Source organism: Schistocerca americana, chromosome 5 (genome assembly GCF_021461395.2).
Source record: "Schistocerca americana isolate TAMUIC-IGC-003095 chromosome 5, iqSchAmer2.1, whole genome shotgun sequence".
In the NCBI taxonomy this organism is placed as follows: Eukaryota; Metazoa; Arthropoda; class Insecta; order Orthoptera; family Acrididae; genus Schistocerca; species Schistocerca americana.
Window position 1 is genome coordinate 350,803,656 of NC_060123.1, and position 15,879 is coordinate 350,819,534.

The window sequence follows — 15,879 nt, forward strand, 5'->3', positions numbered from 1 at the left end:
TACGAAATCCAGGAAAAAATTGAAAGCCCTATTTTGGGTATATGCAGATTTTCTAGAAAGTCTGTAGATGGACAAGCATTTAACAATCATCACTTCAATAAATTATTAAAAAAGAATAATGCTTTTATTTGCATCCAAGAGTGCCAAACGCATTCGATAAAATACAAATGTTTTCTTTATTTACAGGTGTACAGCAGTGACTATTACCAGGAGAGTGGGCATCCAAAAGGAGTTGTAAATGAGACAGATGGTTTAAAAGTCGATACTCGAAATATGTTTCACTGCATGGAGTAAAACAGGGTGTGTCCAGTGGTTGTAGAACAGACCACCAGCTAGGCAGGACAGTTATAGCAATCGTCATTTAGTAGCACAACAGAATCCACAAGCCATCAGAAGAAAGGGGGAAAAAGAGATGTCATGGTTTGCTAAGGTCTAGGACCAGTGAAAGCATTTCTCGTCCATAGAAAGCTCTGTCCGTCTGCTGCAGCCAGCATGTGACTCCTCCGCCACATTCCTCACTTGCTTCATTTCAGAACAAACAATATGAAGCTGAGGTGATGATTCTACTCATTACATAAGCCACAAGAGTTCGTACATAGGCACCAAGAGTGAAAACCTAGGTAGGACAAAAGAATTTTAAATTTAACAACAAAAGAACCTATCGTGACCTTCATATCGTTTCCCTTTTCATAGAGGACAGGTAACCCATATTGAGGTTTTAATACCAAGGGTGACATGAGCCTCTGTGTCTAAAATTTTCCTAATGGGCTTACAAAAGCATAATTTTTATAAGCATGTCGAAATCGGTCTGAGTTGCAGTCGCTGAGCTCTTGTGATAGTGGTGGTGGTGATGTAGGTTGATGGTATATATGGATCACAGAGCTGTGGACGATGTGACAACCACTAGGTGAGGTAGCAATCACAACAGCAATTGGATAGCTCGAGAAACAAGCACAGTTCTGTCCTGTAATATTTATATGACTAAAATTAGCCTAGAGGATTTTGAAGTTGTTACACAATTGCAGGGTCTTTTATACTACAGCGAATAATTACAAGATCGTATTAGGCACAAAATATTCTATAAGCTTGTGACCAGATTTTTTGGTTCTTTCTCCCTCTGTTTCTATTTATTTTCTAATGGAGGATATAGCCCCATGGGAAGCTCTTAATGTACCCATCTACTTAATCCCATTATTCTAAGCGGAGACAGTGCAACTAACACATAATTCTACAGATTCTTGAGGGTGGCTGTAGCCAGCAAGTTGTGCGATACAATAAGTTGAGAATAACAGATTAAGAGTTACATTTCAAAAGCTATATAGTGAAGCAGCAAAAGCATATGTTAGGGCAAAAACTGCTCAAGAAAAGTATTAAATGTGCGGTGCAATAAGTTGAGAGTTACAGATTAAGAGTTACATTTCAAAAGCTATATAGTGAAGCAGCAAAAGTATGTGTTAGGGCAAAAACTGCTGATAAAAATTATTAAATGTGCGTTACAATAAGTTGAGAATAACAGATTAAGAGTTACATTTCCAAAACTATATAGTGAAGCAGCAAAAGTATATATTAAGGCAGAAACTGCTCATAAAAATTATTAAATTGTTACTTATCTAAATTGTAGTAACATAGATGTTTACGTCCAAAGGACGAATTTTTAATTGTGATACAATATAGAACTGATACAGATTGATGCAATAACATAGCTGAAGTATAAAATAAAACAGATGTTGCCTACCTGATAATGCCTTTCATGATGACAGGGCTTGTCCACTGTCTTTTGTTGCATGGTATGTGTAATGCAGAAACTAAACCTGATTAACTAAAAAGTAAACTAAGGTACTTAAACACTACATATTCACAATAATAGGTGACCAGGAACTATTTAGATACACCTGTTTTGCAACTCGCTTTCTTTGAAAATGATTTCACACAAGTAACACTTTCTCACAAGCAGTACAAAGGATACAAATTTAGATTATATTAATTTATTACCTACATGGCATTAGTCAGTCCCAGGTTCATTTCATTTAACACTACCTAAAATATAGAGGAAGAAAACGACTTTCAGTTGAATTACAAACTTGTCAAATAATTTTCACCTACTTTACTACGTAACACGCACATAAATCTTTCCATAACTGTGAGTAAATGCAATTTTGGAAATGGGTGAAGTACCATCCAGCTATAAAATCTTATTCATAATTTCCCAATCCTGATCATCTCTAGTATTCTAGTAACGAAACTTAGGATCAGTGGAAAAACGTTTCCCTACATGGGTAGAAATATTTATATTCTGGTTTCAAAGAAGTAAAGTTTCTACATTTATAATTCTAGTATTCTGTAAAGGTACATTGAATTAATACTTATACCTGTAATGCGTAATTGATGCACCAAAATTCATGCAGTAGTACTCCAAAATTAGATTTGCCTTCAAGCAACATTCTGTTTACAGTGTAACCCAGAAAATATTCTCTTCACCCATCTTTACTGCCTTAATACGGACGATTGACATCAAATGATACAACGGGAAAGCTGTGTCACTCCTTCAGCTACTGACTGGTTAGCCACTGTCCATTAATGTCGTGCGACAGGTATGTAGAAAAGTGCAGTGTCGTAGTAGACAATGGTCACAGTCAACAGGGAGGGGACAGAGGGCAGCTAGCAGTTATGACACGATAAACGCTGTGTCTCACAGTCTTTACTACACAGGAACCGGCAAATACACCTCGTGGTACATCACGGCAACCATCAATCTGTTTGTCTGAAAAAGCAAGTGAGGAAAGGCCTGAAAAGTTGAGAAACTTGTGCAAATGTGTGGCATGTGGCGTATGCTAGCGAGATACGCTTGCTGTGAAATCTTTCTTTGTAACATGTTATGCATGATAACCCTGGGTTGCCACTGAGTGGTGTAGTAGGTGGATCAGCGAAATGGAACTATTCTACTACATCAAGAAACGGGGGAATAAAACAGAAGTCAGTAAATGAGGGCCTACGTTTCGAAAGGTCATGAAGCATGTTCATTTCAGAGCGGTTTTTCTGTAAATCGAAAAGACTCCACACTTGTCATTGTCTCACAGGTCTCGGTTCAAGGGTTCACAGAGGAGAGGTGAGTGTGGAGAATGGGTTTGAGGTGTTACAGGGTGCAGCAGGGATACTGAAGTATCCAGTTCAGTAGGACAGGTTTCTTGTGATTCATTGGTAAGATTTGCAGTGCCTGAACTGAAGAGCGGTCACAATATATAGTGCGGTACATCCATCAAACTTGTAAGGATAAGACAGAAGGAAAAGCAGACTTCAGGAAGCGGGTTTTGACAGCAGGACAGTTTTCGATATCGTACAAGGTTTGGCAAAAGTCTACGAAAAGTCAGTGAAAATAATTAGAGGGGATTGAATTCACTCGTTTGGCCAAAATCTGTATGAGTGTTTCGAGTCCAATGCCTATCGAAGTGGTTCCAGAAACTGGAGTTTTTTTTTATCTCTTTTACTGCCTCGTGAGAGCTGTGTTTGGATCGTGGGGAATGGCAGGAATTATAATTGGTGGCAATAACGAATGTACGTAATATGGCGGTATGGTCCGCTAATTGTACGACTAATTCAGTATTCACAACTGTAAAAACTGGCGCAGACCCTCGTAAGAGGGGGAGAACTTTTTTTTTTTTTTTTTTTTTTGATTACATGACACACAGCCTCCTCGTTGACAGAGTGGTAAGACAGCATCTTGATTACCCCTCTTTATATTCTCTGCTCTTTCCTAGGACCTCTCTCGATATACCATTAGGTCTCCTAGCTAGCCTTTTAACGTCGCCTGAGTCTGTAGCTGCTGGTAACTTTTCTAATTTGAAAGAGGAGCTCGTCTTTCATCAACATACGAGTTCACAAGAAGTGTATCCAGTAAATTCATGAATGTGACTGTTGGATGCAGACAAAATGTACTATAAATAGTTTCCCAATCATTGTGAGTTTTGTTCACATAATAAGAAAGCATATTAGTAATGGTCTTATGCACATGCCCAACTGTCTCACTTGCCTTTGGATCAAGCGACATTGAGCTCCACTGTCTAAGAGTTTAAGGACTTGTACCAACAGTGAAGACTCAAAATTTGCCCCTTGATCTTTCGGAATTGTGTCAAGATTTCGAGAAGGCAAAACTAAGTGTGTAACAAAAGCTTTCAATGGTATTGCTTCTGTCATTTCAATGATTGGCACCAAGACTAGGTAACATAAGAAGTGGTCAATAACAGAAAATACATACTTGTTTTCTTCCCGTGTTTGTGGAAATGATTCTAAATATCGAAGGAAGATTCCAGAGGCGTCGGGTAGGATTTGCAGTGGAAGTCAAGGTGTCATATGCTGTGTCCGCTCTGTAAAATTAATGCATGTACAAACGTAATCTACTGTATCACTTTGTCATACCTTCCATGTGCATCCTGTTGCTGCTTAAGCATTTGTTGCTTGCTTTACAGTATGATAAGCTTCAATATGTCATGACATTATGTGGTAATACTGCAATGGAGTGTTTTCAGTATCACTAATACACTTCCTCATGGGGTTTACGATAAAAAAATCCGAGTAAGTGTGAGTAGGACTCACGCACTGAAGGTTCCGTACAAACTTAATTTTGTATATAGATAGTTTATCCATAGTGGGAATCGAAAGTGTAGACGGTATTTCCTATAATCGATCTTAATACTGGAAAGATATGAAAATATACGACATAAATAGCTGTATCGTTAAACTGCAATGACGCGGAAGCTTAAATTTTCGGCACCACCGTGTGTGATACAATTTTCAATATGATACGTCCACCCCTTCATGATAAGAACGGGTCTTAACTGACGGAGACACAACATCAGACAACATGTGTTTGTGTGTGTGTTTATATACTTTTTTTGTGATATAATTAGGACTAACAAGTTTCGGATTTCTTCCGTTACTTGTGTTGTGAATCCTTGCTTCTGGGCAAATTTGATGAGCGTAGGTGAACAGGAACTACCCTATAGGTTTTGATGAATGAGTTTACGAACATCAAAATAATGTTACATAGCTGGCCGTATAATTTGATTGCATATACATAGAATCTTACATGTCTTACAACGTAAAGAGAGATGGCCCTTAATAAGTGACACAAATTTCAACTTCACATGTCTATCCATTCCTGAGAAGAAAGGGCCTTAACGATGGACAAACAAAAGGAAAACAAATGATAGACTACGTAGTTCTAAATTAAGACTTACCTATTGTTTCTCTCTCTTTTACTGTGAAAACTTGCGTCCTTTCAAATTTAACGGTTCTAGGACAACGGAAAGTACGCTATTGAACTCTCGCATTTTTCATTAGTTTTACTAAGGAACATTTCTTCCTGTCGGATTTCATGGTTCTTGGTCGACTTTGAGTACCTTATCAATTTCGATATGTGAATTTTGTTAGTATCTGAGTAAATGACAGGAATGGCCTTATCTTCTGACTGTATTCAAATAGAAGCTTGACTGTTTTACATCACTAAGCTACCATATATCTTAGTATGTGACATATATTTTCAGTCCATACATTCCCGCTCCTGAAAGGTGCCTTAACAGACAGAGGGACAAAGGGATCACAAAGTAATCCTACAAGGGTCCCATTTTTACCGACTGAGGTACAGATCCTTATAAATGCTGTTCGCTGAAAATTATGGACGAGTATAAAATTATTAATAATCACTATGGGATTTAACATCTGAGGTCATCAGCCCCCTAGACTTAGAACTACATAAACCTAACTATCCTAAGGACACCACACACATCCATGCCCGAGGGAGGATTCGAACCTGCGACCGTAGCAGCGCGGTTCCGGACTGAAGCGCCTAGAACCGCTCGGCCACAGCGGCTGGCTGTGTACTTGTTACTTTGCTCTCTGTGATGTGTTAAAATGTGCGCTACAGTAGAAAATCCCGCTACTCATGAGCTGCGCTCTGTGATTAAGTTTTTGTTGGCAAAAGACTGCAAAACAATCGCCAAACACTGACAAGTTAACGCGGGTGATATAAAACAAGAGGCACGGAAAACGTGGAGCAAAAGTTTTGTTTTCGCACAACAACACACGTACCCCGGAGCTCCTATGGGGTTTTGGATAGCAGGTGTCTGATCATCCAACAAAGAGCCCGGATTTTCCGCCCAGCAGCTACCATCTCTTCCCAGGCAATGAAGGTATGGCTCCCCACATAATGCTCTGATACTGACGCCGAACAATGTGCCGCTATAAACCAGTGATCGTAATCGCAGGTGGCAGATTACTGTACTGAAATTCTTGTGATACGTATTATAATTGCCTCAATTTGAATGACGATTATGTAGGAAAATAACTTCAGAGTGATCCTCTGAAATGTACATAACAAAATTTCGTTCTTCCATATTGCTAATTTATTATTGCGAAACATCTGTTGCGTTGTGATAACCCTCGTGATTTTATTGCGTTGTAAGATTTTGCCAATTTGAAAGACGTCCTTATATTTTCTGTGGTTGTACTGTAGCCACTTTTGAAAGCTTTCAGCGTAAGACATTCAGTCGCCAGGGCATCTTGAAGATCAGAAGCGCCGGGCCAGCCTCGGGCTTCTCCCGGTGCCGCCCTCTGCCCGCAGACCCGCCGTCCCTCGGCCGCGTCGCTCACGCCGAGGCGCCGTCCAGCCTCACTGACGCGCCTCGCCCGGCCACACAGAGCAGCAAGCCGGCCATCCGCTGCTCGCTTCTACGCAGTGCTGGACGGGCCGGGCACGCTACTCGTTTTGTCTCACGTCGCCGCCAAATCGGTACATTGCATCACAGGTTTGGAGAATTTGTGAATGAAAGACTACGACGTCCTGAAAGTAGCGCAGGAAACCGTTCCTCACAATCAAATTAAAATCCTTCCACATATTTTTTATGTACCTCCATAACAAAATCATTTTTGTTGGATCGATTTCTATCATAACATGGTAGAATCCCAAGGTATTAATGGTCTCCGCCCCCTAAGTACTTAAGCGACAATAAGACGGCTTTAACGACTGCTTATTGCCAAGAATAAGAATAGGAAGCTTAACTCAAAGCTTGTGTCTGCTAAAATCTCAACTAACGAAAGCCGCTGCAGCTGCTTCTGAGAATTTTACTGAGTCCACTATAGGTTTCTACCTTTTGATTAACCCATGTTCAAGTGGTTCTGAAAAAATTTTCTGCTGAGGATCAACATCAAATTACTAAAATTGCCAACATTTCTCAAAGACTCGGTGGTCTACATCTGCATCTGCACTCTGACAACCACCTTGAGGTGCGTGCCAGAGGGTACGTCCGATTGTACCAGTTATTAGAGTTCCTGCCTGTTCCATTCACATACGGTGTGCGGGAAGAATGGTTGTTCGAATGCCTCCGTGTGTGCAGTAATTATTCTAGTCTTATCCTCACGGTCCCCCTGCGAACGATACATAGGGGATTGAATTATATCCCTAGAGTCACCATTTAAAGCCGATTGTTGAAACTTTGTTAACAGGTTTTTTGTTTACGTCTATCTTCAAGAGTTTTCCATTTCACTTCCTTCGGTATCTCTGTGACACTCTCCCACTGACTAAACAAACCTGTAACGATTGGTGCTGCCCTTCTCTGTATAGGTTCAGTACTTGCTGTTAGTCGTATTTGGTATGTGTCCCACACACATGAGCAGCATTCTAGGTTGGGTCGCAAGAGAGATTTTTAAGCAATCTTCTTTGAAGGCTGATTGCACTTCCCCAGTATTCTACCAATAAGCGGAAGCTACCACCTGCTTTACCCACGAGTGAGCCTATGTGAACATTCCGTTTCATATGACTGTAGAGTGTTACACCCAGGTATTTGTATGAGTTGGCCGAGTTCCATAGTGACTCATCGATATTATAGTCATGGGATACCACATTTTTTCGTTTTGTGAAGTCACAATTTTAAATTTCTGAACATTTAAAGCAAATGGGCAGTCTTTTCACCACTTTGAAATCGTATCAAGAACTGACTGAATATCAATGCAGCTTCCTTCAGATATTACTTCATTATACGGTATGACATCTGTTCGAGTTCTCCTGACAACTATAACCGTCCTGCTACCACAACTTTCTTTGTTTCACTGAGTACTACTGGGGTCATATTGACCCCAAGTAATTTACACAGTATGTACTGACACATTCCATTTATTTTAATGAACGGACGTAAAAGGATAGATTACTGAATTTAGAACAGAAATGCTATATGTATAACCAATTTCTGAGTAGATGTCATCTTTGACCTTTATCGTAGGCATCCTTACATTTAAAACGATGCAACTATGAATGTTATTTACAGACAAAGGAAAAATGTCCCCTGCACTTTTCTGGATGTTTTCTGTTCATGGAACTTTCGTGTAGAGCTGCTGAGAATTTTTCCGGGTTTTATGGCCTTGGTCCGTAGCACTCTCCGATCCCTGACGTTTCGTCCAAGGCTACGTTGGACATCTTCGGAGGTGCTCCTGGTTGTGCTGAGTCTTCTCGACTGACTAGTCGGACGTCGAAGAGCGGCCTAAACTTACATAAGTCGTGCATTACGTAGATCTGATTCCTTTGTCCCACTGATACATGTAATTAAGGGAGCCAACTGGTGACTCTTTGAGATACAACCAAAGTGCGGTAAGGCATCCTACCTGCTGTTCCGATCCTCAACGGCACTGTCTTGATCCTAACCGACATGATGGGTATTTATGCACCATTTTCTACATCCTGCCCTTGGGTCCACCTTAGCTCATCTTCGTCAGCTGAACCATCTGCCAATCACCAGAATCGAGCGTCTCCTATTGTCATAAAATATGATCCGAAACCATTTTTACATTGTACTTATACTGTATGTCATGTAGCCTTATACTGTACAATATGTGTCAGCAAAAGAACTCATAAAGAAATAAACTGTTTAGAGGCATATAAAGAATATTGATTTCTTAAAATGAAAAATATTCAAACGACTACAAACAGCAAATTAAGAGATTTTTAAAACGTATGCTAAATACCACTTTCCTAAGCAAGATATTTTTTAGATTAATTTATCACAGGTGCCTAAAAGATACAGTGTTTGTACTGCACTTCGTACAGGAGTTAAAATGAATATCAGTTCACTTCGCAATGACCTGTAACGTCTTTAATCCTGTAAAGTGTTATAATCGGAAGGCCCTGTAGCAGGTTTCTCACGTTTTCTGTTAACTACACCAAAATCGGAGACGGATCAATTTCACTTAAATATATTCCTGAAAGTAGGGCGCATTCCAGACTTCAACCGTAAACCTCCAGTATTCGACTGCAAATTTTATCCAGTCTTTACCTCTCAAGTTCCTTGCATGAAATTAGTGACAGAAAGATGAATCCTTACTATATTCATTCACTGAACTCTTTTTATGAAATCATTATTGGTCTACCGCAAGATGGTTGTTTTAAAAAGCGGCTCCATGTGCCTTTAGCAATGGCTGCATGAATACTGTTATTGTATGTCGACTGTTTAAAACCCTGGCGAGTGATGTAAGTAAAGTGACGTTGAATGGAGCATCCAAGTACTATAACAGATATTGTCATCATCATTCAAGGGGCCGATTTAACAAATCATTGTGTTTCAAGGATATTAGAAGATAAAATTTATTTTGGTGTCTTAATTATCTTTGAAATATTTAATCTTTTTCTGTTAAAAAATAAGATAGCTAATAATCTGTTTTCTTTCATCTTCCTCTACGAACCTCGCTGCTAGAAGGTTGTATTAATTTTCTATCTAGGATTCTGCTGTGAAGTAATAAGGGTATCTAAATCATTTATGTCTTTATTTTGGTAGTAGAGTGTGCATAACCTGCATCCACGAAATAATGAAACGTTTTGTATATTTTTGGTCTCTTAAATTAGCTGTAGTCAGTTTGATGACGCAACAATCATTTTTCTCATTTTCAGCATTTGTAAGTCTATCCAGCAGTCTATGTTTTTAATTAGGTCCGCTTGTAATTATTGCTACTGTGGAGACTATTTCCTTGCATTGAATATTTTGTGTCACCAAGCTCGCTGCTTTCCATCGACGACTTCTGGGCCCGAAGCTACCTTTTTCCTGATAAGTCAGTTCGCGTTACGCGAAAACATTTCATAAGCTAACATAGTTTTATAATTAGACGTTTTTTTTTCTTAACATCAATGTGTTAAATGCTTAGTTCGATATCATTCTACTCTCACGGACGATCTAACCATAAAGAATAAAGCATAATACATTACAACACCCCTGCATAAAATAACTTATTTTCGCTAAATTTCCTTCAATGGGTTCTCTCTTTCGAAAAACCTCATATTTCCTTAACAGATTATTAATAACATTAGTCACTTATCAATCACCATAAATTTTGGACACCATTAAATTCGTGTCACTTGTATTTTTCGTTGCCTGACTGAGGGAAGAGAAATTCGCAGACTAGTGAACTACTAATTCCAAGATATTAGTACATTAAATGAACATTGCTCTCGAAAATGTAAAGGCAGGCAGACAAGGAATGACTAGGCTCTTTAAATCGAAGCCTAATATCCATCACACCAGTACATTCGATTGTTACAGACTCGGGAGCAATCCCCTCAAGATTAATTTCAGATGTTGGGCTGCCAGTTCACCAATTATAAATTGTTACTGGTTTCGTCAACAGAGTTCTGCCACCAATTCTTCCTCTTCTTATGCAGATTGTCCGCCGCTGCTATTGTTGCTCGGTCATTTTCTGCTGCATGATTAGGACGAGACTAATAGACTGCAGTCTCTCAGAAGGTTGTTGCAGATTCTATAATACTGAATGAATCATATGTATCAGTTTTATTAATACATAAGAAACAAATATAAACAATGACTGCATAAGCAGCAGCTAGATCTCATACTTATACATTTATTTATTTTTTAAATTTTTTTTTGAAACTTGCAACAAAATTCGAATTAATGTGAAATAACACTTATCTCACTCCATCCCCTTGGAAAATCTTCAACATTCAAAAAACAACCAACAGCAATCAAGAAGTTAAAGGTATGAGATGGAACGAGCCTGTGAGAACTGATCGACCTCAATTTATTGGCAGAATTTTAGGAAAGAATGGTTCACCCGTAAAGGCGTCAGCATGTAGGACGCTGGTGAAACTTATTCTAGATTTCTGTTCGAGTGTTTGGGATCCGTACCAGGTCAGATTGAAGGATGACTTTGAAGAAATTCAGAGGTGGGATACTAGATTTGTTAGCTGTAGGTTCAAACAACACGTAACTATTAAGGAGATGCTTCCGGAACTCAAGCGGGAATTCCTTGATAGAAGAGGACGTTTTTCTATCTTTATTTCTTTTTTTTTTCTTCAAGAAAGACTATTGAGAACCGACATTTGAAACTGACTGCCGAACAATCCTACTGACGCCAAGATACACTTCGGTTAAGGGCCACGAAGATAAGATACGAGAATTTAGCGTCTTTCCCCCGTGGAACAGGAAAGGAAATGACAAGTAGTGGTAAAGGGCATTCTCCGCCACGCACCTAACGGTGGCTTGCGGAGTATGTATATATATGTAGATGTAAAGCTAGTAATAGTAAAACTTATACAGTAGGGCACTCTTTGTATTTTGCAGCGTCTATGTAGTTCGATGGAATATTCCTTTGGACATCCATGCGTGTCTCAAGGAATAACTGTTATAACATTTACTAACAACATATGAAAATTTGTGCCGCACCTCGACTCGAACCTGGATTTCTTGCTTTAGCGAAAGTTGCCTTCACCCTTCGGCCATCCGAACATGCACGCAGGACCGACTCAAACTTCCACATGCCCTAGTGTCTAAGTCCCATAGTAATCACATATAAAGCGTACGATTCCTGTGCAGCAAGAGACGTACTTTTGCTTGGCAGAATGCCTTGTATTGGCATGAAACACAGCAAGGCAGTGGCTGTACTTTACAGTGCCTGTATAGTTCGATGTAATTTTCCTTCGGACATGGGTATAGTCGCTGCTAATGATAGCCAGGGGTATTAAGTTACGAAATGCATTCGCATTTTCCGAATAAGATTGTACAACGGCTACACGATTTACTAGGAACACATGAAAATTTGTGTTGGACAAGCACTCGAACCCGTACTTCCTGCTTGCCTCTGGCAGTCACGTTAAGCGCCGCAGCCATCTGCACACGCCTCCAGAACCGGCGCATACTTCCACTTGTCATCCAACATTCTGCGTGGTGTCTGTTTGTTCTACATCGTGTCTCCCTACCACTTTCGCGCAACGACGCTCTGAGCGTGTTTTTTAGGGAATTGACTAGTTTGAACCTGGGACCTGTTGCTGGTAAGGAGACGCCAGACCACACATGACATGTAGAATTCAGAAGAGTTCAGTGAGACTAGCGATGATATAACCAAATACTTAATGATTTCAGCGTCAGCTCCACTGCACTCCCTGTAAAAGAATCTTAATACTAACTAAATTTAGTGGAAGGGGTTCAAAGCTTTCCTATTTTTAGTTAGCTGGTAAAATAACGTAGAAAAAGCAGTTAAGTTTACCATCGGAAATTTTATTCTACTCACAAAACATTATTCATAAATTGCACTATTGCTAAAAGCAAATGTTTTAATACAGGATGGTAAAAACCAACTTCGTTCAACAAAAATGTGAACGAATATTCCCTGAACGGGTTTCCAAGTTCTACAATGGATCGAAGGATGACCTATGCCATATCACATCTATAATCTAGGTTTAAATTAAGTTTCACGAAAGAGAAAACGATCAAAATGGTCTACAGTGACCCTCAATTATCTTTAATTACTTATCTAACTTGTCGTAAATTACAGTGGCTGATGTGGCTTCTCAATAATTATATAACAGAAAAATCATCGCGTTTCAGATTTTTACTTCAAGTGGCAAATATGAACACCATGAGCTTTAATTGTCGATTAACACTAGTATTACGCAAAAAGGGGTGTAACAGATGAGACTTCTGCAGTTCTGCGTGAAGCTTTATGCACTGTTATGCGACATCACGTGCGTTCATTACCTTGTCGGTGTTCGTCAGGGGGCGGCGGCAGCACAGCTCCGCTCACCTCGCCGTCTCGGAAGTAACTCTTGTCTTAACTTCTCCTTACTAAAATTTACCGAAGTTGGTTTAAAAAAACTATCTGGCTGTGTTTTTATCTGACCAATCAGGGTCTCAGTGTTAACCTTAAGCTCCGCCTACAAAAACTCTGTCCATCCAATGAGAAACGTTATACTTCTCGTGGTGGGGCAATGTTTTTAAAGTTTGCAACGTAACAGAGACGTGAAAAAGTCTCACGCTAAAACTTGCAGCTGGTGTGGTCCTTTAGTGTTATCGTAAGATCTATACTGTTCTTCTGGAGGGCTCTAGCTTTTAACATGGGTTCGGGAGTGGTCCTAACGTAACAGAGACGCGAAAAAGTCTCACGCTAAAACTTGCGGGTGGTGTGAACCTAGCGGTTAGCTGGCGACGTGGGTGTTCGTCCGTCTCTTATCGTAGGGCCTTCCAGCTTAACACGGTTCTGCTCTCGGCTTCTGTTCTCGTCTCTCCCGTCGGAACTGCGTCTGTCTCACGGTGGGAAGGTATGACATGCATTTAGGCATTCTTGTGTTAGTCTGTGGTATTCCATTTGCTCACTCGTTACTCGTATTACTTTGGTTAATTTAATGTCACGATTTATTCGGAGCTATGTGACATACTGCTGGATTTGCTTATCATGTCATGGAAGGTGTTGGATTTGCCTCACACCTTACAGTCCTGCTCTTTAACACACATACGTTTTCTCGTGCAAATCGTATGATTGTTTTTCTCCACAGATTGCCTTGCTTTGCCATGAAATACGATAATTTAATGTCTGCAATTTACAGTGTCTGTATGTTTCGATGCAATTTTCCTTCCAACATGTATGCATGGCTCAGGCTGTTAAAGCGACCGCTCATGTAAAGTGGGAAATTCGGGTTTGGGTCTCAGTTCAACACAAATTTTCACACGTTACTGGTAAAATCGTTCAGTCGTTGTACAACCGCGTTCGCAGTCTGCTAATACAGCTTATAGTACAATAATAATACGGTAAACTAAATATTTGTCAGGCTTACGTTTTTGGTAGCGTACGACCTAAAATGTTTTTGACAGCTCCGATGATGATGGTGTGTCTCTGTTGGTTCAAAATAAAGTCCAAGCATCTGTGCAAAGCTTACGGCTTTTATAACCAGTGCGGCTTTTATAACCAAACTTCCCAGCCGAACAGTTCCGCGTATATTGTAGTGGTCATGAATCTTCCTGCCAAGTCAGCGAGAATTTCTTATCTCTCGTAGGAGCAGAGCTTCCACAGGCAGGTACTTATCTCATTAGTTTACAAACCTGTGGTGGTAAGCAAGTCCATCTCTTGCATCAACTATCTGCAGCAACAGGAAACAAATAAGCCTACGTTTATTTATGTTCCTCTTCCTCATTTTCAAGAAACATGATCTCGAGAGCAAGTGTGCCCTCACATTACCTCATCTCTGTAAGGAGGAGGCAGCATTGTGTCTTCAATTTCAAGAACAATTGTGATGAAGCTAATTAAATCATCAAAACTTATTTGTATTACCGAACAAGAGCTGGCACCCAGAAAGTATTCCACAGGCAATAAATCCATCAAGGTGGTGTGCCAGATTTTGTGACGTCAGGGATTTCATGAAAGAAAGATGTACTGCCGGTATGAAAATAAATGATGTTATTCTTGCCTGGGTAATGTAGGCCACCTTGTCATTCACGACAGTGAGAGCAGCTCAGCATGCTGTATTTAAGAGGCAAAGTGTGAGCTATACCGTCAGCTTTTATTTGTACCGTCTACTTTAATTTGAATTTAGAGGGGTGTAGTAGTGTTTAAAGGCGTAGCACTGTTACAACTAACTGCCGTCTGATAACATACTACTAATTACACAGCATCATGCGTTCAGGGTAATGGCATTCACCATATGAACTGCCCAAATAGTATCCGTTTATTTACGTTTCAGGTGTTAGAATGAATATAAGAAAGAAAGAGTAAGGTAAATGGATTGCAGAAGATGCGAATAATGCGACCCAGGTTTACCGATTATAAAGGCAGCTAAAAATTTTAAAATACGTTGTAGCACGCAGTCGACAGATTAAAGAGTGGAAATGAATCAGACCTGAGCTTAGGAAAGAAATGTGCTCACCATGTAAGTGATACCGGCAATCCAGCTAACACAATGACTATCAAATTAAGTGAGTGCCAATGGTTGAGTAGCTCCATACATTTCTGCAGTCAGTGCTTGGCTAAGCTTGAGCTCGTCTCACTGGGCAGGGGACGTCTGCAAAGGAGTGATATGAAGTGGTGAACGCTACCAACCGCCTGCGGCATGGAGAAGTGTTGATGCTACAGAAAGAGGGTGTATTTCGTGGTTAGTATGTAGTCGCCTAATTGCACTCACAATAATACTAAATTCAGAAAGATGTGAGGAGTTTAACAACATTGCGTACTGTGTGTGGCAGAGGAGCAGTTCAAAAACGATGATTGTATCAACGACCACCATGAAACTTCCTGGCAGATTAAAACTGTGCGCCGGACCGAGACTCGAACTCGGGACCTTTGCCTTTCACGGGCAAGTGCTCTACCATCTGAGCTACCCAGGCACGACTCACGGCCAGTCCTCACAGCTTCACTTCTGCCAGTATCTCGTCTCCTACCTTCCATACTTTATAGAAGCTCTCCTGCGAAACTTCCAGAACTAGCACTCCTGGAAGAAAGGATATTGCGGAGACATGTCTTAGCCACAGCCTAGAAGATGTTTCCAGAATGAACTTTTCACCCTGCAGCGCAGTGTGCGCTGATATGAAACTTTCTGGCAGATGGTAGAGCACTTGCCCGCGCAAG

General features: G+C 40.2%; 1 non-coding gene across 1 annotated transcript; it reads right to left on the reverse strand.

Moving 5' to 3' along the window:
* Nucleotides 1-15,563: 15,563 nt before the first annotated feature.
* Nucleotides 15,564-15,638, reverse strand: Trnas-uga. Its single transcript has one exon. It is a non-coding gene; the product is annotated as a tRNA-Ser (tRNA).
* Nucleotides 15,639-15,879: the final 241 nt, after the last annotated feature.